Here is a 22,615-nt window from a genome sequence, read left to right as displayed (position 1 = left end):
TGCTTCTTTTGAGTGTGTATCTAGTGGTGGAATTATTGGATCAACTGGTAATTCTATGTTTAATTTTTTGAGGAACCATCCTACTTTTCCATGCAGTGGCTGCACCAGTTGCCTTTCCCACCAGCATGTGTAAGGGCTCTAATTACTCCACATCCTTGCCAACACTTGTTATTTTCTGTTGTTTTTTAATAATAGCTATCCTAATGGATATGAATCACATTGTGGTTTTGATTTGCATTTCCGTAATGATTAGTGATGTTAAGGACTTTTTCGTGTGATTATTGGCCATTTGTATATATTCTTTGGAGAAATGTCTATTCAAATCCTTTATTGATTTTTAAATTGGATTGTTTGTCTTTTTTTCCCAGCTGTATTGAGATACTATTGACATATACATATGTAAGTTTAAGGGGTACGACCTGATGGTTTGATACACATATATACAGCAAAATGTTTTCTACAGTAAGGTTAGTTAACACCTCCATCACCTCACAGTATTGCCATTTTTGGGGATGTGGTGATAACATTTAAGATTTACTCTCTTAACAACTTTCAAGTATAGAATACAGTATTGTTAATATAGTCATTATGCTGTATATTAGATGCACAGAACTTATTTATCTTATAGCTGGAAGTTTGTGCCCTTTGACCAACATCTCCCCATTTCCTCTACCCCCCATCCCCTGGCAACCACCCTTCTACTTTCTATGAGTTCGGCTTTTTTAGATTCTATATATGTGATATATATACACACATACATGTGCACACACACACACATATATGTAAGTGAGATCATATGGTATTTGTCTTTCTCTGTCTGACTTATTTCACTTAGCATAAAGCCCTCAAGATCCATCCATGTTGTTGCAAAAGGCAGGATTTCTTTCTTTTTTATGGCCGAATAATATTCCATTGTGTGTGTGTGTGTGTGTGTGCACATGCATGTACAGTCATGTGCTACAGAACATTTTGGTCAGTGATGGACTGCGTATACAATGGTGGTCCTATAAGATTAGTATAATATAGCCTAGGTGTGTAGTAGGCTGTACCATCTAGGTTTGTGCAAGTACACTCTATGACATTTGCAAACAACAAAGTCATCTAATGACACGTTTCTCAGAATGTGTACCCGTCAGTAAGTGACACATGACTGTGTGTATGTATACATATATATATACATACACACACACATGTTTTCTTTATCCATTCATCCATTGATGGACACTAAGGTTGTTTCTATGCCTTAGCTATTGTGAATAAAGCTGCAGTGAACATGGAAGTGCAGATATTTCTTCAAGATAGTGATTTCATTTCCTTTAGATATATACTCAGAAGTGGGAATGCTGGATCATGAGGAAATTCTATTTTTAATTTTTTGAGGAACCTCCATACTGTTTTCTATAGTGGCTGCACCAGTTTACCTTCCCACCAGCAGTGAACAAGGGCTCCCTTGTCTCCAGCCTCACCAACACTTGTCTCTTGTATTTTTGATGACAGCCGTTCTAATAGGTGTGAGGTGAAATCTCGTGGTTTTGATGCCCATTTCCCTGATGATTAATGATGTTGAGCACCTTTTCATGTTTGTTGGCCATTTGTATGTCTTCTTTGGAAAAATGTTTATTCAGTTCCTCTGTCCATTTTTTTATTGGATTGTTTGTTTTTTGCTATTGAGTTTCGAGTTCCTCATATATTTTGGATATGTCAGATAGATGGTTTGCAAATATTTTCTTCCATTTCTTAGGTGGCTTTTACGTTTTGTTGATTATTTCTTTTGCTGTGCAGAAGCTTTTTAGTTTGATGTAGTTTTACAATTTTGGGTCTTACATTTAAGTTTTTAATCCATTTTGAGTTAATTTTTGTGAGTGGTCTAAGGTGGGGTCCAATTTTTTTTTCTGCATGTGAATATTCAGTTTTCCTAACACAATTTATTGAAGAGACTATCCACTCCCTACTGAGTGTTCTTGGCTCCTTTGTCAAATATTAGCCGGCTGTATATGCATGGATTTATTTCTGGGCTCTCAATTCTGTTACATTAGTCTATGTGTCTGTTTTTATGCCAATACCATACTCTTTTGATTACTATATATTTGTAGTAAAATTTGAAATCAAGAGGTGTGATTTTTTTCTTCTTTCTGACCATTTCAGCTGTTTGGGGTCTTTCACAGTTCTTTGAAATTTTAGGATTGTTTTTTCTATTACTCTTGAAAAATGACATTGGAATTTTGAAAGAGATCACATTGAATCTATAGATGGCTTTGTGTAATATGGACATTTGAATAATATTAATTCTTTCTCTATGAAAGTGGGATATTTTTCCATTTATCTTCAACGAAGAAAGAAATCTTCAATTTCTTTCATCAGTATCTTGTGGTTTTCAGTGTACAGATCTTTCATCTCTTTGGTTAAATTTATTACTAAGTATTTTATTTGTGATAACATTGCAAATAGAATTGTTTTCTTTCATTCTATTTCAGGTAATTTGTTGTTAGTGTGTAGAAATGCAACTGATTTTTGTATGTTGAATTTGTAACCTTTAACTTTACTAATTTGCTTATTAGTTCTAACAGTTTTTTGGTGGAGTCTTAGGATTTTCTATATATAAGATCATATCATCTGGAAACAAAGACAGTTTTACTTCTTCCTTGCTGATCTGGATGCCTTTTATTTCTTTTTCTTGCCTAATATCTCTGTCTAGAACTTGTAGTACTATGTTGAATAGGAATGGTGAGAGTGGGCACCCTTGTGTGGTTCCTGATCTTAATGGGAAAGCTTTCAGACTTTCACTGTTGAGTATGATTTTAGCTGTGTGCTTGTCATTTATGGCTTTTATTATGTTGAGGTACATTCCTTCTATGCCTGTTTGTTGAGTGTTTTGATAATGAAAGGGTGTTGAATTTTCTCACATGCTTTTTCTGCATCTTATCAAAGTGATATTAGTTTTTTCATTCTATTAATATGGTGTATCACATTTATTGATTTGCATATGTTGAACCATCCTTGCATCCCAAAGATAACTCCTACTTGATCATGGCGTATGATCCCTTTAATATACTGTTGAATTCGGTTTCCTAGTACTTTGTTGAGAATTTTTATAGTTTTCTTTTCTTGTAGTGTCCTTATCTGGCTTTGGTATCAGGGTAATGCTGGCCTCATAAAATGGGTTTGGGAGTGTTCCTTCCTCTTTATTTTTTTGAAAGAGTTTGAGAAGGGTTGGCATTAATTCTTTTTTCAGTGTTTAGTAGAATTTACCAGTGAAACCATCTAGTCCTGGGCTTTTATTTGTTGAGAGTTTTTTTTTTTTTTTTTATTGTTACTGATTCACTCTCCTTATTATTGGTCTGTCAAAGTTTTCTATTTCTTTATGATTTAATTTTGGAAGGTGGTATGTTTCTAGGAATTTATCCATTTCTTCTAGGTTTTCTGATTTGTTGGCATATAATTGTTCATAGTAGTCTCTTATGAGCCTTTGTATTTCTGTTATCAGTTGTGATGTCTCCTCTCGTTTCTGATTTCATTTATTTGAGTCTTCTCTCTTTTTTTCTTATTTAGTCTAGCTAAATTTTGGCAATTTTATTGATTTTTTCCAAAAACCAACTCTTAGATCCGTTAATATTTTCTATTGGTTTTTTTTGGATCTCTAATTTATTTCTGCTCTGATCTATGTTATTTCCTTCCTTTGCTAATTTTGGGTTTAGTTTGTTCTTCATTTTTTAGTTCCTTGAGGTATAAAGTTAGGTTTTTTATTTGAAATCTTTCTTTTTTCTTCATGTAGGCACTTATCACTATAAACTTTCCACTTAGAACTGCTTTTGTTGCATCCCATAAGTTTTGGTATGTTGTGTTTCTGGTTTTGTTTAAGATATTTTTTAATTTCTGTTTTGATTTTAGCTTTGACCCATTGGTTGTTCAGAAATGTGTTAATTTACACATATTTTAAAATTTTCCAGTTTTCCTCCTGGTATTGATTTTGAGTTTCATACCATTGTGGTCAAAAGGAATACTTGGTATAATTTCAGTCTTTTTTGTTTACTGAGGCTTGTTTTGTGACCTATTGTATGATCTATCCTGGAGAATGTCCCATGTGCACTTGAGAGGCCTGCATTCTGCTGCTGTTGGATGGAATGTTCTGTACATGTCTGTTAGGTCCATTTGGTCTAAAGTATAGCTCAATTCCAATGTTTTGTTATTGATTTTCTGTCTGGATGATCTGTCCATTGTTTAAAGTATGGTATTAATGTCCCCTACTTTATTGTATTGTCTATTTCTTCCTTCAGATCTGTTAGTATTTGTTTCATATATTTAGGTGTTGCAATGTTGGGTGTGTATATATTTATGATTGTTTTATCTTCTTGATGAATTGACCCCTTTATCTTTATATAATGACCTTTTTTGTCTTGTTACAGTTTTTGACTTAATGTCATTTTCTCTTTTGGTTTTCATTTGCTTGCTCTCTTTTGCTTTTCATTTGCATGGAATATCTTTTTCCATCCCTTCATTTTGAGCCTATGTGTGTCCTTAAAGCTAAGAATGTCTCTTGTAGGCACATGTAGTTTGGTCTTGGTTTTTAATCCATCTAGTCACTCAATGCCTTTTGATTGAAGAATTTAAACCATTTACATTTAAGATAATTATTGATATATAAGTACTTACTAATGCCATATTATTGTTTTCTGCCTATTTTGTATTTCCCTTTTGTCTTTCTTCCTTTCTTGCTGCCTTTCTTTGTGAATTGATGACTTTCCAAAGTGGTATGCTATGATATTCTTCTCTTGATATTCTTCTCTTTATCTTTTGTGTATTTACTGTAGGCTTTTGCTTTGTGGTTACCCTGAGGCTTACATAAAACATCTTGTAGATAGAGCAGTCTATTTTATGCTAATAACAACTTACCTTCAATTGCATACAAAAATTCTTCCCTTTCACACCCTCTCCCCAGATTTTATGTTTTTGGTGTCACAATTTATATCTTTTTATATTGTGTACCATTAACAAATTATTGTAGCTACAGTTATTTTTAATACTTTTGTCCTTTAACCTTTCTGCTGCAGTTATGTGTTTAACACACCACCATTTTACAATATTAGTGTATGCTGAATGTGACCATATACTTACTTTTGCCAGTATGTTTTATATTTTCATGTTATTAATTAGTGTCCTTTCCTTTCAACTTGAAGAACCCCTTTCAGCATTTTGTAAGGCAGGTCTAGTGGTGATGAACTCTCTTAGCTTCTGTTTGTTTGGAAAACTCTTTGTCTCTCCTTCATTTTGGAAAGACAACTTTGCCAGATAAAGTATTCTTGGTTGGCAGGTTTTTTCTTTCAGCACTTTGAATATATTATCCTACTTTCTCCTGGCCTGTAAGGTTTCTGCTGAGACATAGGCTGATAGCCTTATGTGGGTTCCCTTATATGTGAAGAATTTTTTTTCTCTTGCTGCTTTTAAAATTCTGTCTTTGTCATTGATTTTAGATAACTTCATTATAATATGTCTTGGATAAAATGGTTTGGGGTTGAAATTTTGGGGTGACCTATTAGCTTCATGAACTTGAATGGCCAAATCTCTCTGCAGCTTTGGGAAGTTCTCAGCCATTATTTATTTAAATATGCTTTCTGCCCCTTTCTCCTTCTGTTCTCCTACTGGGACTCTAATTAGGCACATATAGTTTCTTTTTATGATAGCCTATAATTTGTGTGGAGTTTCATCACTCTTTTTATTCTCTTTTCTTTTTACTCACCTGAGTGGATGATTTCACATTACTTTCCTTTCAGTTCACTAATTCTTTCTTCTGCTTGGTTGAGTTTGTTGCTAGAACTCTCTATTGAATTTTCAGTCAGTCATTGTGTTCTTCAACTGTAGGATTTCTATGTTTTGTTTGCTTGTTTTTGCTGAGGAAGATTTGCCCCAAGCTAACATTTGCTGCCAATCTTCCTCTTTTTGTGTGTGAGCTGCCACAGCATGGTCACTGACAGACAAATAGTGTAGGTCCGTGCCTGGGAACCACACCCGGGCTGCTGAAGCGGAGCATGCTGACCTTAACTGCTAGGCCAGTGGGGCTGGCCATGTATGAGTTTTTTTTTTTAAATGGTTGCTATTTCTTTGTTGAATTTCTCATTTTGTTCTTGCATTTTTTTTCTTATTTCATTTAGTTGTTTATCTGGGTTTTCTTTCAGTTTACTGAATTTTTTAAGAGGATTATTCTGAATTCCTTCTCAGATAGTTTATAGAAATCCATTTCTTCAGGGTCAGTCATTGGAGTTTTATGAGTTTCCTTTGGTGGTGTCATGTTTCTTTGATTATTCATGTTCCTTATGGCCTTGCATGGTGTGTATACATTCGAGGAAGTAGGCATCTCTTCTAGTCTTTATAGACTATCTTTGGCAGGCAAAGCTCTTCACCAGTCAGCCCATCCGGAGACTCTGGGTGAGCTCTCTAGTGTCCATGGGCAGGCTTGCCGCTGGAGTCCTTGAGCAGGTAGATCTGGTGCCCAAGTGAGCAGGTAGGCACTCCTGGTGCTTGGGTACTTAGGGAACAACCTGGTGGCTGAGTCTATGGGGGCAGGCCCGGAGCCTGGGTTTATAGGGGTGGGACTGGTACTTGAGTCTGTGGTGATGGGCCTGGGACCTGGGCCTGTGTGGGAAGACCTGGATCCTGGGTCCACAGAGGTCAACCAGGGACACTAGGGTGGGCCCACTTTGGGTCTGTGGGTGCCAATGCAGTACTTGGATTCCTGTTGTACTGTAGCTGGGCTAGAGGCTGGGGCCACAGGTGCTGGTCTAGCACTAGAGCAGACCAAGATCCTTGGTCTATGGGAGCTGTCCTCAGGGCTAGAGATGTGGGGGGCTGGCCTGGAGCTTGGGCGGGCCAAGAGCCTGGGTCCATGGGAGCCAGTCTGGAGTCTAGGTCCACAGGGGAGAGCCTGGTGCTGGGGTGAGGCAAAAGCCTGGGTCCGTGGTAGTCAGCCTGGTATTGGGCCCAGCTAGGAGCTTGGGTTCATGGGTGCCCGTTTGGAGCCTGTGTGTGCAGGGGCTGATTGGAATCCTGGGGCCCAGGAACAACCTGGGGCCAGGGGAACCAGCCATCACTGGAGTGGGCCAGGGGCCTGGGTTTGTGGGAGCCTGTCAGAAGCCTGATGCCACAGGAGCCACCTGGGGCCAGAGGAACCAGCAAGTACCAGGGTGGGTGAAGGGTCTGGGTTTACAAGAGCCCTCCAGGAGCCTGGTGTCACAGAAGCTGCCTGAGGCCACTGGAACTGCTGGCACCTGTGTTGCCCAGAGACAGGGGTTTGTAAGAACCTGTCAGGAGCGTGGTGTCACAGGAGTCACCTGGGGCTGCAGGAGCCAGCAGGCCCTGGAATGAGTCAGGGGCCTGGGTTGCAGGAGCCCTTAGGGAGCCACCTAGGGCCAGGGGAGTTGGCCTGGTGCTGGGGCTGGCTGATGTTGGGGTCCATGGTGAAGTCTGGTGCTCACTTTACTCTCCTTCTCCCATGGGGAGGATGTCTCTCTCCATGCTGGGCTGCCTGGGCTTGAGGGAAGAGTGATGGGGTAATGTGACTCTACCTTTCCTACCTCCTCAATGCATTTTTTTCTATTTCTATGTTTCACCCAGATGCTGTGATCCCTCACCTGGAGTCCTTAGATCTTATGAAGGTATTTTTGTATGTGGATAGTTGAAATTGATATTTCTGGGACGGGATGGGTGCTAGAAATTCCTATACTGCTATTTTGTTCTTGTTTGTCTTTTCGTTGTTGAGTTATAGGAGTTCTTTATATGTTGAGAAGATTTGTCCCTTATCAGATATATGATTTGCAAATATTTTCTCCCATTCTTTGAGTTGCCTTTTCACTCCTTAATAGTATCCTATGAGGCACAAAAGTTTTTAATTTTGATGAAGTGCAAGTTATCTATTTTTACTATTGTTTCCTGGGCTTTTGGTGTCATATCTAAGACATCTGGCAAGAAACATTACCAGATACAATGTTATAAAGTTTCCCCCCTATGTTTTCTTCTAATAGTTTTATAGTTTTAGCTCTTATGTTTAAGTCTTGGATCCATTTCGAATTAATTGTTTTAATATTGTATAAGGTAAGAGTCTAACTGCATTCTTTTGCATGTAGATATCTGGTTTTCCCAGCACCATTTGTTAAAATGGTCCCCATTGAATGGTATTATTGCCCATGTTGAAAATTATTTGATCATCTATGTGAGGGTTTCTCTCTGGGTTTTCTATATTATTCTATTGTTTTATATATCTGTCTTTATGCTAGTACCACAGTTTTGATTGCTGTAGCTTTGCCACAGTTTACTATGTCAGGGCTGTCCACCTTAGTTACATTTCTTGTTCTTCTCATTCTTATTAACAACCATGCCGTTAAACACTGGGAAACAAAGATTGAAAACTGATTTCTTTGGCAAAATCTCATTTAACTTATAAAAGGCACCTGTGTAGCAAAATGATAGAGTCTGAGACTGGTTGGGACGTAGGCATCATCTATTCCAACAAGTGACAATTTCTTCTGATAAGGACTTTGGCCGTTGAGCATAGACTACACCCAACAATTAGCATCCACATACACAAAACTATTTCCTGATCACCAAGAGAACTTGTCAAACCTTCTCTTGGCTCTCCCTCCTCCTTCCATTAAAGCACTGGACTCTTTTGGCCCCATTCCCCAGGATTTTATTATCTTCTCCACACCAGTATTTCTGCGACATCATCCATCTATCCATCCCTCTACCTATCCATTCATCCATCCATCAATCCATCCATTCATCCATCCACCCATCCAACAAATATTTATTTGGTGACTGTTACATCATAGGCACTGTACTTGGCACTGGGAATAAACCATATAAAAAGCTCTGCTTTCAAGGAGCTTATATTCTGATTGAGGGAGATGAACAATAAATAAAACAAATATATAGTAAGTTGGTTGATTTAAGTGCTATTGAGAAAAATAAAGTGGGCAAAGGGGCTAGGAGACAATCAGACACACAGCAAAACACAAGGATGTTCACCACATCATTGCTTATAATGCAGCCTAAAATAGAAAACAGTTTTTTGCCCCCAAACTGGTCATGGTTAAATAAATTTTGGTACATTTGTATAGTGGGGAAAATTGCAGACATTGAAAATATGTTGGATACTGTATTTTTTAGCCTGGAAAACATTCATGAAATATTTCTAAATACAAAGCAGTCTAGAAAAAGTACATATGATCTGATTTTAATTCTGTAAAATAAATACATTCATCAAAATGACTTGAAGAATGTATACTGAAATGTTGTAATGATTGTATTTGTGGTGGAATTATTAATGATTTTGTGATTTTTTTTCTAAGTTCTTATATATCACTGTGGCTGATATAAAAAACCTACACATACACACACAATTATATACACTCATAAACATATATTTTTACGTATGCATACATGTACATATATGTATTTTTTTGGTAGATAAATTTAACACTGTGACTACTGACATTTTTGAGGAAATTTCTACCATATTATGTTGTGTTTGTTATTCTCCACGGTTTTTTTTTTTTTTTTTTTGCTGAGGAAGATTGGCCCTGAGCTAACATCTATGCCAATATTTCTCTGTTTTGTATGTGGGTTGCTCCCACAGCATGGCTGCTGATGAGTAGTGTAGGTCCACTCCCGGGAACCAAACCTGGGCCACCGAAGTGGAATGTGCTGAGCTTAACCACTAGGCTACTGGGCTGGCCCCATGTTTTTTATTTTTGATTCCTTTTCTGCTGTCTATAGAGTGATTTTTTCTTTACCTATTTCTCCTAACAGAAATGGATTCACTTTGAAGTTAATGGAATTTAAGCTTTAGAATACCTCATTTGGATGGCCCCATTTAAATAAATATTCTCTTTTGTACCTCATTTTGTTTTGGTGATTTTCTTTTATAAAATTGTTTAACTTTTAGGCTGCACAAAAACTGGATCTGCCATTTCCCTCTACATTTTATCATTTTACTAGTTACCTTTAAAATTTTAAACCATATACTTAACATTATGTATTTTTAGAAAAATCTAAAGTTAACCACCCTTCTTCTCCTCCTTGAAAGGCCAAGAGCCTTCACATGCATTAACTTCCTTCCAATCCTTTCTCACTATCTTCCATGTTGTTATTACCTGTGACTTTAATTTAGCTTATTTTTACCTACAAAATAATTGTGGTAACCATTGTCATGATCACATCATCTGTTTATACTTTAAGTCAAGTGACTTTGCTCTCTTCCTCTTCTTCGTTTTCAACAGTGATTCATGAATGGATTAAATACACCCCTCTGACGTCTGCAGTCTGTTCCTGCCATTTCTCATGAGCCGCACACAGTCCCCTGAAAGAAGTGCAGACCACTTCCTCAAATGCCCCGAGTCCTGGTGCTACGTGCACACCTGATGTCCTTGGTTATAATCTTACCCTACAGGACTGTTTTCCTCAGAAGAAATCACTGGGAGGCTCCTCTTCCTGGGGTCACTGTACAAGGGCACCGGCTGGACCTGTATGGACCTGGCTACCATTCCTTTGGAGCCTATGTCATGGCCAGTCCATGACCACATGAAGTAGGGTGGAGGGAGTGTTCCTTAGAAAGAAGGGCCTCCACTGGGCCTAGCCAGAGGGTGAAGGTTGCAAGATATCACCATATTTTATCCTGTCCTGTTTGGGATCCTCCAGAAGGAGGCCTTAAGGACATAAGTGCTGACAGTTTATCTGGGAGGTGATGCAAGGAAGCACAGGTAATGAGTGTGGCCTAGAGGCAGCTGATAAAGGGCATGCTGTGTTATGAAGCCATTTGCTTCTGTAGGGAGGCTGGGCCTCAGTCCAGAACATGCCTCTGAGTTACCTGCACCAGGGGGAAGGAGCTGAGGCATGTATTTAGCTTCCAGAGAGAATAGGTGTCAGCTCTCCTGGCTTGTCCTGGAAATGAACTGAGGATGCTCCCATGCTCAGAAAAAGGCCTTAGCAGAGACACCTAACAAACTTGAAGCTTAGTCTGTTAGTTTGCTCATCTTCTGAACAATATATATCTGTCATAAGTTATTTGCTGATTCTTTGTAAGTGGTCAGTCTTTCCTCTCTGTTCCTTTTAAGTTCCCTGGTGATGTGTCTACATGCAGATTTATTTTTATTTCTCCCTTTTTAGACTCAATTGCTTCCTGGATCTGAGGCTTGCCAACTTCAAATAATTCTAGAATATTCTCGGGCTTTATCTCTTTGAATGTTGTCACCATTTTCTCTGTTATTCTTTCTGGAATGTAGTTATATTAACCCTCTCACTTTCCTTCATGTCTCTCCATTCCTCTTAAAATTTTTTTTCTTTTTGAGTGGGTTATGGATAATTTCTTTAGCTCTATCTTTCATTTCCTTAATTGTTTTTTGTGTTATTTTTTCTGTATTTTTCCATTGAGGTTTTTTTTTTTTTTAATGAGGAAGATTGGCCCTGAACTAACATCTGTTGCCAATCTTCTGCTACTTTGTATGTGGGACGCCACCACAGCATGGCTGATGAGTGGTGTAGGTCTGCACCTGGGATCCGAACCTGTGAACCCCAGGCTGCCGAAGTGGAGCATGTGAACTTAACCACTACACCACCGGGCCAGCCCCTCCACTGAGTTTTTAATTTCAATTATTGTATACTTTACTTCTAGAATTTTTATTTGTTTGTTTGCCTATCTCTTCCACCTTCAAATCTGTGTGGTAATTTTTAGTCTCTTGTTGATTGTTCACATTTGTAAGTTTCTTTTATTTCTTGAGACCTTTAAAACTTATTTTACATTCTGTGTCTGATCTGAAGTCTTGGTGGTTGGATTTTGCTGTCTGCTTTTTGTCTTGGCTCTCAGTCATGTTATAATATTTCATGTGAGTTTTGGCATTTTTTCATAGTAAACTGACTAATTTCCTTGACTTTTATCTATGGGATTTCTTAAAGCTTTCATTAAGGTTGACTTCCTTCAGAAAGTATTTAAATTTGTTTCTTCCAATTTTCTGGAGGCTGTGTCTCTCTGGGATCACTTTATTTTTTTTATTTTATTTTTTTTTTTTTAAGATTTTATTTATTCATTTTTTTCCCCCCAAAGCCGCAGTAGATAGTTGTATGTCATAGGTTCACATCCTTCTAGTTGCTGTACTTGGGACTCGGCCTCGCGTTGGACGGAGAAGTGGTGCCTCGGGGCGCGCCCGGGATCCGAACCCGGGCCGCCAGCATCAGAGCGCGCGCACTTAACCGCTAAGCCACAGAGCCGGCCCTGGGATCACTTTAAATTAAATTTTATAATTGCATTTTTTTGTGCTTTTCGGCTGCAAATCCACACAATGGCTACTTCTGATCATAAATTCCCCTCCACCCACTGCCAAGTTCAAGACAGAAGTTTCTTTGCTGACCCTTCAATTCAGAGGGTTTTTTGTTTTATTCTACACTAAGGCTCCCTCCTTTATGCTGATGCTTCCTCTTAGATTCCTCACTATGGGGGCCTTGAGCTTTGTCCCCCCAACGCCCCTCACAGTGGTTGGATCTTAAGCTCAAGTCACCTGTGGTTTTGCAGATGCCCTTAGGGCTAAACTCTGCCTGCTGACTTCCCAGGAATCCAGCTTTCTCTTCATTTTTGGCCTTACCCAACTAATGACTGATTTAGGATGTTTTTTCAATAGTGAGCCTTGCTATTTTATTTTCAAAAGGGAGGCTGCTTAGAGTATTTGGTGCACCATGCATCAGAGATGGGTGAATGCATACCCCCCTCTTTTCTCGGAACCTCTTCTCACACTTTCAGTCAGTTCTCAAGAGAACCACTAGGTCTTGGACAGAACATAAGTGAGCTATTCCCGTAGCACATCCAATGATGTGTTAGTATGTATTCATTTCCTTTTTGTTCTCCTCTGGGCTTTGGTCAAATTATTTGAAAATTTCAGTTTGGGCTCAGCTGAGCCACAACAATCCAAAGGACCCTTCTGTCGTCCAGCAGGCCTTTCAGATTATAGAGGGACAGGCTCCATGTTTCCCATGGTGCTGATAGCTAAGAAGGGTGTGAGCCTCCGGGAAGACAGATGGTGGGGATATCAGCAGGAGCTGCAGAGCTGCTTGGGCACAGATTCTCTACCTGTGGCTGGTCTTGCGTGATATGACTTGAATTTGTTTTTAAGGGAACTGGCACTTTCCCTTCCCCTTTCCTTTCCAAATTTAGAGAATTGGATTAGAATGTGTATTGCTGTGAGAGAGGGAACGTATAAGATGCCTGTATGTCCTGATTTAGAGCTGGTGACCTGGCATAATTAAAAATAGTGCCCACTTTCACTTTTAAAAGTGTTCTGGCTTGTAAACCTAATTTCTATTCATAATTTTTTAAAAACAAAAGCTCACAGTAAACTAGAAATAGAAGGGAACTTCCTCAGTCTGATAAAGGACATCTACAAAAACCTGCAGAGACTGAATGCTTTTTTTCCCCTAAGATCAAGAACAAGGCAAGGGTGTCCACTCTCATCACTCCTATTCCACATTACACTGGAAATCCCAGCCAGTGCAGTAAGGCGAGAAAAAGAAATAAAGGCATATGGATTGAAAAGAAAGAAAATGATCTGTTTCTATTCACAGACGACATGATTTGTCTATGTAGAAAATCCTATGGAATCTACAAAAAAAGCTACTGCAACCATTGAGTTTAGCAAAGTTGGGGGATACAAGATAAACACAAAGTCACTACAACAACAGTATTTCTTTATGGTAGCAATGAATAATCAGAAATTACAATGATAATAATAGTAAATAATACCATTTAGGGTTTCAAGACCTGTACAAAGAAAACTACAATACATTGCTGAGAGAAATTAAAGAAGACCTAACAAATGGAGTAATATTCCCTGTTCATGGATAGGAAAATGCAATATTGATAAGATGACAATTCTCCCTCAAGTTGATCTATAGATTTAATGCAATCCCAATAAAAATCCTAGCAGACTGTTTTGTAGGAATTTACAAGCTCATTCTAAAATTCATATAGAGGGCTGGCCCCGTGCCTTAGTGGTTAAGTGCACGTGCTCCGCTATTGGCGGCCCAGGTTCGGATCCCAGGCGCACACCGAAGCACCGCTTGTCGGGCCATGCTGAGGCCCCATCCCATATACAGCAACTAGAAGGATGTGCAACTATGACATAAAACTATCTACTGGGGCTTTGGGGAAAAAAAAGGAGGAGGATTGGCAATAGATGTTAGCTCAGAGCCGGTCTTTCTCAGCAAAAAGAGGAGGATTAGCATGGATGTTAGCTCAGGGCTGATCTTCCTCACAAAAAAAAAATAAATAAATAAAATAAAATTCATATAGAAATACAAAGGGCTTAGAATAGCCAAAAATGTTGAAAAAGAAGATCAAAACTGGATGACTGACTTATTTGGAATCAAGACATTATAAAGCTACAGTCATCAAGGCTGTGGTATTGGCACCAAGATTGATGAAGAGATCAATGGAACGGAATAGGGTCAAAAAATGGGCCCATGCATGTATGATCAATTGCTTCTCAAGAAAGGTGGTTCAGGGGAGAAAGAAGGCTCTCTTCAGCAGATGTTGCTGGAATAATTGGTTATCCATATACCAAAAACAAAGCAAAACAAAAAACACTTTGATTCATACCTCACTGAATATACAAAATTTAACTCAAAATGGATCATAGACCTGAATGTAAAACCTAAACCTATAAAATTTCTAGAAGATAACAGAGGAGGAAATCTTTGTGATCTTGGTTAGGCAGCATTCTTAGATATGATGTCAAATGCACAAAACATAAAAGAAAAAATTGAGAAATTGGAATCCATCAGAATTAAGTACTTCTGCTCTTTGAAAGACATTGTTAAGAAAATGAAAAGATAAGCCACAGACTGAGGAAAATCATATTTGCAAGTCATGTATTTCATAAAGGATTTATATACAGAATATATAAAGACCTATCAAACCTCAACAATAAGAAGTCAGGCAACCCAATGAATAATGGGCAAAAGTTTGAATAGGCATTCACCAGAGAAGATATATGGATGGCAAAAAAGCAGATGGAAAGATGCTTGGCATCATGTGTCCTTAGGGAACTGTAAATTGAAGTCATATGAGGGGGCAGAAGAAAAAAAGGAACTCTGTATTTTCTGCTCAATTTGGCTGTGAACATAAAACTGCTCTAAAAAATAAAATCTATTTAAAAGGAAAAAAGTTTATTAGCATTAAAAAAAAAAGACGACAAGATACCTCTGCACACCTGTTTAAAAGACCGAAGCTTTTTGTTGTTGTTCTGTTGTTTGGTCTGGCTGCTCAACGGATTCTTTCTTTGTCTTTGAGATGCAGTGACTGTCCACTTTCATTTTCCATGATTTTCTCTTTAATCTTTTTAAAACCTTTGTTTATTTCCCCTTGTTTCTGCTCATTTTTCTGTCAATGCTTTCCTTCAGTTCTGTGGGGAGTTACATTAGGGCCTGAAGCAAAAGGAATAAACCAGTAATGGTTATTCTATTATTATTTAAAATTTTGGTATTTTGCTCATCATAGATTTTTGCATTAATTTTTATTTTTAAGAACATTGCACTAAAGTATGATTGATCCTGCTGACTGAGAGCCTTAGTGCCCCTGCAGTTCCTGCTGCACTTGCCTCCCCACGCTCCCTGCTGTCCTTTTCCTTCTTCCCTGGGAACAGCAGTCTGCTCTCTCTTGTGCAGCTTCCATTTATTTTTGTTTCCATGGTTTCTTGGTTCTACTTTTCTTAAACTCTGCTAGTTTGTGTTCCTTCTCCTTTTTGTTATTTTACTATAATTTCCATGAGCTCATTTTTTTCTGCTTTTGCTATTGTTTTGTAGACATTATTGTTTCACTTCACATTTTTTGGTTGTTTTTGCTTTTGCTTGTTTTAAATGGAGGTTGAAACGTTTAATCACAGTTTGCATCTGATCCAGGACAACATTTTTCTGCCACAAGTTCTCACATGTAGCAACTTGTTTGTCCTCTGCTTTCCCACACCCCTTTTGTAGTAATATCTTTGCATAACTCTTTTGCTAGCTTCTTTCTGGATGACTTTTTCCAGGACGAGCTATTCACAGGAGGCCCGTGTGGAGAGAGGTCTGGTGCTGTTGTCCAGGCTCACTGGAGTTCTGCATGGGACGTGTGAGTGGACCCTTTCCTTTGACCTGTCTTTTCTTCAGCTCAGCAGATCTGCACTCAAAGGCAGCTCACAGTGTAGGGCTCCCTCCTACCCTATGCAGATATGGCTTATTTGCATGACTTTGTGCTCAGTCCACCTCCTTTTTTCCTAGCCGAACCAATCCCAGGAAGCCCCACCACCATCCTATGCTCCTAGGTTCCATTAGTGCTGTCAGGCTTCATTGGTTTTGCCATTCAAGATGTGGCCCCATCTTAGAAGACTGTGATCTACTGCCTATGCCTGAGCTCTGAAGCTGCAATGCCCACCCTCCCTGTCCTCCCTGTTACCACACAAAAGGCACAATCTGCTCGCCGCGAGACAAAAGCCAGTTGCCAAGAGGCAAGATGATGGAAAAGAAAGGGCAGTTTATTACAGCTTGCCAGCAAGGGGGAAGATGGCTGACTAATGTCTCAAAGAACCATCTTAAGGGAGCACAAAACCTTACAGCAGTTATATAGGCCGGTGGGTTATAGGGGAGGGGGTTAGGAATGTTGACCTTCGTGTTACAGACTGGGAGTGCCACACCAGATCTTTCAGTTGTCATTACTGATGGCTATCAGCATAGACTCTCTGTTCAGGGGTCATCACATTCCTAAGGAACTCAAAAGAACAAGGTTTTCATCCTATCACAGCTGGGAGGTATAGGGACAAGTAGGGTTCATAAAATCTACAGAGCAGTTAGGTCTCCTAGAGGGTGCATATCTGGCTGGGTTAGTTAGAGTTCATTCAAAGTTGCAATAGGGTTTCTTTTCTACAATATGGCTTCCCTTATGTCAACCTTGTCTTGAGCCAGTGTCAATTCCCCCCTTTTGTTGTTTAATCCCTCAATCTTAAGGGACTTCCTGTTGTTGCATCTTATTGAACCAGTCCCTTAGTAAGATGGTGATGCAGGTGGGCTCCCAAAGTTAGGCCTATATTGTGGAAGCAAGTAACTAGGTAATTAATAAGACAAAAATAAAAACAAAGTTAATGGTGGGAACAAATTATAAACCAGTTTCTGAGGACAGGGCACAGCCAGTCAAAAAGATTTCTAGATGTCAGAGTCAAAGCACCTTTTGCAGCTTAAATGTCTCTGATGATGTCATCAGGTATTCAGGTACCTTTCTGAGTGGCTTACACAGCAACAGACATGAATCTCTCAAGTTTATATCAAGTCCACCAGCTTCAGTTTGCAAGGCTTCAGGGAAAATGGCAGGTTCATTCTCAGTGATTCCAAGTGAAAATGATGGGAAAGAAAAAATGGAAAATGTTAGTTTGGAGATTTGTAGCCAGAAATTTCAGGGGACTAGAAGAATTCAGGACCAAGTCTAGTTAACAGATATAAGAAAAACCTCAAAGGCAATTAACAGAACCAGAATTCAACATCCACAAGTGTGTATTATAGTTTCTATTGAAACATAATTTTTCTCTCTAAAATCACCCTCATTTTTACCACAGATAGTCAAATTAAGACTAACTTGTTTGCAAATTAAGACTAGTTTCAATAAATTTGGCCCAATTATTTATGTAATTACCACAAGAATAGCAACTGTTCATAAAGGCTCTTTTAAATCTGTTTTGCTGGAACTGTTTATAGGGAATCTCAGATTGAACTTTAAAGGCCTCTCGAGGCCAGGAAAGCCAAGCCAAGGGCTTTGTCTTCAGACTTGCCTGTATTACCTACAGATTTGGGTGAATTCCTCTCTTCTTGAGGTCCTCCAAAGTATTGAGGTTCCTTGCACCTGCCAGATAAGTGACATTCCTCACTTGTCCAGTAAGTGTTGCTTGTCTAGTACATAAGGTACCAGGCCAATATTTTCACATGGCTTTATTCCATCAAGTCCAATCTTTGTCTCTCAAAAGCTGTCTTGTCATATCTGAGTTTATATGTTTTTCTCAAATATAATATTCCAGTCAAAGCTTTGGTAATATAACCAAGGTTTCCAATTGTGTCCTGTTATAAGGAGAACAGATTCTTATTGAACTTATGCAGATAACTGTATTGCCATGAGGTAAGAATATTCACTTACTAAGAATTTCCAAATTCTGGAGGGATCAGGTACAGAGAAAAAGATAAATATTTCAATTCTGCTTACAAAAGAATAATTTACCAAATTGCTATAAGCCAAAGCTTGAAAGAAAAGAGAAAAAGTTTTCCTTAAATCTGAAAAAACATTTAAAAAATAAGCAATATTTCAAAGTCATAAAAATTATAATCATCCTCATCAGTTCATTCTGTCCTATGTAATCTATTCTTGAGCTTAATCTTCTGTTAGCAGTTTCATGAAGTCAGCAGTTTCTCTGTTAAAGAGTTTTGTTATTTCTTACCCAGTTCAGTTTCATGATCTGAAGTTTTATCAGAAGCCTGTATTCTAGAGTAAGCACCAGAGTACTTTCCATGAATTTCTTTGAAGATGAAACATATTTTGCAAAAGCATCAGAGTAAAACAATAACTGTCTGTAAACAACATGACCCAAAAATGGCAATTGACAAAGAAATTTGGTTAATTTTGTGACATACAAGGCTTTAAAATAATAACTAGAATTATGACTGATAACCAGGACAGATCAGAATTTTAGGAATGATATATAATTTTTAAAACACATATCAATAACATTCACCAACACAATATCATAGGTCCCCATGAAGCAATGCTTAGCTATCCATTAAATTAAAGTGACAACAGAAACAGTCAAGGGCAAACAGAGAGTTAAAACAGTCAAAAAAATCTTAATAGAGAGACCTCAGTCTTTTGAACATAGGAAATTGTTTTAACATAGTTTTTCTGTCTTGTAGGTAGACTTACTCAAAGGTGAAGAAAAACCTTTTATACCCTCTTTATCAAGTTCAAGAAAATTACCTTTTAAGAGAAAGAAGACTAAATTTTAATTTTGCACCAGCTTACTTTTCATATTAAAACTTATTTACTTAATTAAATTCATTTTAATCTTAGCCAACTTGACCATGCATAAAACTCTTTTTCTAGAATTCCTCTTCCACAAACCTTTTATCACTTTCTTTTTACATTCAGACTTTGTCCTGTGCCTTTCTTTTTTCTCCTAGTACTTTGGGACAAATTTATCTTTCTTAACCAACCAAACAAAATATTTCCATTCTTTATACCTTCTTTACTGAAAATATACATCTTACTTTCCTTGAATACAAAGATGTTTCCCTTATTAATTTTTAGTAACTTTAATTACATATATTAATTAGAATTTTTAACACTTATAGACTTTGACTCTAAGTAAAAACTAAGTAGGCAGTTATAAACTTTGTTTTACATTAGCATTCTGTGGCTTGACAAATTTATATACACTTCTCATAATTTCTGGAAACATGTTACTTTATAGTACAATCTTTTAATAAAACACAAGACATGTTTACCAATAGACCTAAAACACCTTTTAGTTTTTCTGTAATAAGACAAAAGCAGCTAAATTTATATTTAGTAATTAATGTTTAATATCTTATCTTATTTGAAAAAGATCTAAATACTCAATGAATTTTTATCATTTAATTTAATTTAACCTAGCCAAACTTCAAAGTTACAAGTTACCAAAGAGATTTTGGAAGATATTTTAAGTACACATGTCACAAACTGTAATTATTGCTAAAAGTTTATCTATAAATTCTAAATCACTTACATCTCAATCATTTGTTGCCAACAATTATGTTTAGATTACCCAAGAAAACTTCATGAGACGTTGGACAAAATTAGCTATCATTTAAAGCTATTATTTTGCTGATGAGTTTGTAACAGATAACAGGAGCTTATGTGACTAGTAAACCCAGGCTGCATGTCGGCATCATACCAAATACTGACAACTCTGAAGACATGCCTATTTCAATCAAACCAACAAACTTAAACCAGCTTTAATTTACCAAAGATTAATTTATATCATGTTAACTTGAAAGACATTTGGGTTAATTTCTATTACATTTAGAATTTATGTAAGCACTTACTTTAAGCCAGTTAAACAGAGCTCTTAATTTTGACCATACCGTCTGGAGGTAAAATATCACATATATGTAATATGTCTATAGACACACATACACAGAGTTTCCACAGCTCTTATTTTAAAAATTACTGCCATGAATCAGGTACAGTAATATAAATCTCCCTTGTTACAAATCAAAATTTTGTTTTAAGCCTTTTTACTAATATTTGTGGAGAAAACACTCGAGATGCTAGATTTTTGGCAAGGGTGCTCCTATGGTCATTTTTCTGGCTTTTTTACTCTTTTTTTCTTCAGTCTTAGGAATTAGTGCTGTGCCAGATAACAGTTCCAAGAGAGGTGAGATGATAATCCTTTTTGAGATAAAGGAACTGGGTGGAATCTGAACTGCCTCTAGAGCTGCATTTCCAGTCTTGCAAGGAATTTTTTTTTTAACGGACACTTTCTCTTAGTTTCTCATAAATTGGGTTGTAACTGAAATGCCATTATAGGTTGATCTACCTGTCCAACTACATCACAGAGGCACAGAGAAACCACTCAAGTTTTCTCCAAGATGGAGTTTCTGGGGGATATTTGCCTTGTCAGTTTTTAATGTCCCAATATCTACAAGCATTTATGGCTTAACTATGGCTGCAAGAGGCATCCCCAAAAGAGAATGCAAAAGGAGCAGCCCTCACAAGATCCAGAAAGTTCTCTCCAAAAAAGTAGCACTAACAAAAGCAAAGGCTTTTGTTAGTGCAGGTGGTAGAGCACTAACAAAAAGGTTGAGATGACAAAGGCCCCCCATAGACTGGGACCCCCCTCATGACCAAAGAGGTCACAAAGCCAAGCTCTCAAGACATAGAAAGAGACAAAAAGAGAAAAAAAAACCTTCATCTCATATGCAGCTTATATTAACAGCTTTAGCAATGCTTTGGGTCTCTTGGAGCCAGACTTATACCAAGGGGGAGGTGCCGTGGGGTTGGGGATTGTATATGCCTTTCATGGACATTTTCTTGAAGTTGGTGGGGGGGCCTGTGTCATCTACCCCGTTCCGTGACCCAACTTATCCTTTCACGGGAGACTTCTTGAGGTGGCAAGCACCCTAATGGCCCTTAACTGCTCAACCCACGCCCACCAATATTGCAGCTCTTTTGGCTTCCAAGATCCCCTTAGTAATAGCTTCCACCTTATTGCACATACTCCATGAGCGGGCCCTACAGCAGTGTCTACTGCAGGACCACCCAGACAATAGGCTTATGGAGATGCCTGCATCTTGCTCTATGGGTTTTGCTTTATGAAAATGACACAAAAAACAGACACAAGGAGAAATAGTGACCATCTCTAGGAGGAGAAGGATCAATAAACCGATGAGTACTCAGTAGTTTGTACTGCTTACTTGTAGCTGAAAGTCACCTGATTTAGGAGAATGCAGCCTAAGGGGTTTCAAGTGGGAGTCAAATTAGTGTTTCTCATTGTTTCAGAATTTAGACACGGCTGGTCAAAAGTATATTTATGCTGCAGCTAGAATCAGAGCATGAAAACTTAAAGCATCCCTGAAATCAAGACCATTACAATGAAGGCCCAGCCAAGGCTTTCTTCTAATGGCCAATGTAATTCCCTTGAGGCTGATGGTGGTTTGGTAGGACTCTTAGCCACAAACAGGAGTGCAACCTGCATTTCTGTACAACTATCTCTGACCACAAAATGAGGTGCAACCATATTTTCATCTGGCTGTATTTTGGGACGCCCCTGCAACCTGACAGTTATCAAGCCAAGCCCTCAGGACACAAAACAATCTTGGTAAGATTCTATTGTTCTCTGCAAACATTTACAGCTTCTGGAAACTTTTGGTAGAAAGGTGGAGCTCTTGACTCTTTAAAGATTTTTCTTTGTTCCTTGGTTTTGGGCCTCAAAAAGAGCCCCAAATGGCCACTGTAATTTTAAATTATCCCAGGTTGTCTTGCCAGCTGTTTACTGTTATCTCCATTTTAGGGTTTTTATTCCCAAGGTGGCCGTAACAAGCAAGGTAATTTCTAAAGAGAGTTTGTTACTATCACTGAGAAACTGAGTCCCCAAATAGCCAATTTTAATAAATAAAACAGTCAGACTTAGAGATGAACAGACACCAAAATCCAACACTCCGGGCTTCTAACCCAGAGCTCGGTACTCTAACTCGATCCTTTTGAGTCATTGGCTGTAACCTTTATATTGTCTGCCACAATCCTAGCCTTGGGACTCTAACCCAGCAACCAAATATCATCAGTGGGGCCTCTAATCCATTATCCTGATGAGATATTAGACAATTTTAGGTACAGGCACATTTTAATGAGGTCACTCACCCAAATACAAAAGACATCTGATCCTGGAGCTCTTTACAGACACAGACAAACTAGACACCATTGAACTGGTTCCTAGATTCCAAGTGAAGTCCTATTCCTTTTCCCACTCTAGCAGGGCATCCTATTTACCAGATGGTCCCCCTTCTCAAAGAAGGAACCGCAGATGGAAGGGATGGAAAG

This window comes from Ceratotherium simum, chromosome 9 (assembly GCF_057802395.1).
Source record: "Ceratotherium simum simum isolate JZ-2026a chromosome 9, ASM5780239v1, whole genome shotgun sequence".
In the NCBI taxonomy this organism is placed as follows: domain Eukaryota; kingdom Metazoa; phylum Chordata; class Mammalia; order Perissodactyla; family Rhinocerotidae; genus Ceratotherium; species Ceratotherium simum.
Note: the sequence above shows the minus strand (reverse complement) of the source record.